This window comes from Halyomorpha halys, unplaced genomic scaffold (assembly GCF_000696795.3).
Source record: "Halyomorpha halys isolate HHAL.00 unplaced genomic scaffold, Hhal_1.1 Scaffold1625.1, whole genome shotgun sequence".
Lineage (NCBI taxonomy): Eukaryota > Metazoa > Arthropoda > Insecta > Hemiptera > Pentatomidae > Halyomorpha > Halyomorpha halys.
Window position 1 is genome coordinate 88,502 of NW_027107618.1, and position 356 is coordinate 88,857.

Consider the following 356-nt stretch of genomic DNA (forward strand, 5'->3'; position numbering starts at 1 on the left):
TAGTGTCATCGTATTCTTTTTTTTTTGTTCTAATAATTATCATTATCATGATTATTTTAGTGTGTACATGCATAAGAAGTAGTAAATGTAAAAATTGTATTCTTAATGAACAATATCTAAAATAATTCTGAAACGTTAATTCATGAAACAATAAAAGTTATTTGAAGATTTGTTTCTTTATCACTGAAATCACACGTTCTGTTGCTGAAATTATCAACGATAAATTCTGTTATTCAAAATACCAATAAAAATGTTTTCCTATTATCAATGTGTATTTCATTCCAATTCCTTTGTGTATTTCCTCGAAAAATTAGTCGTTATATCTCACTTTAGATTGTTACAACAACAATAAATTT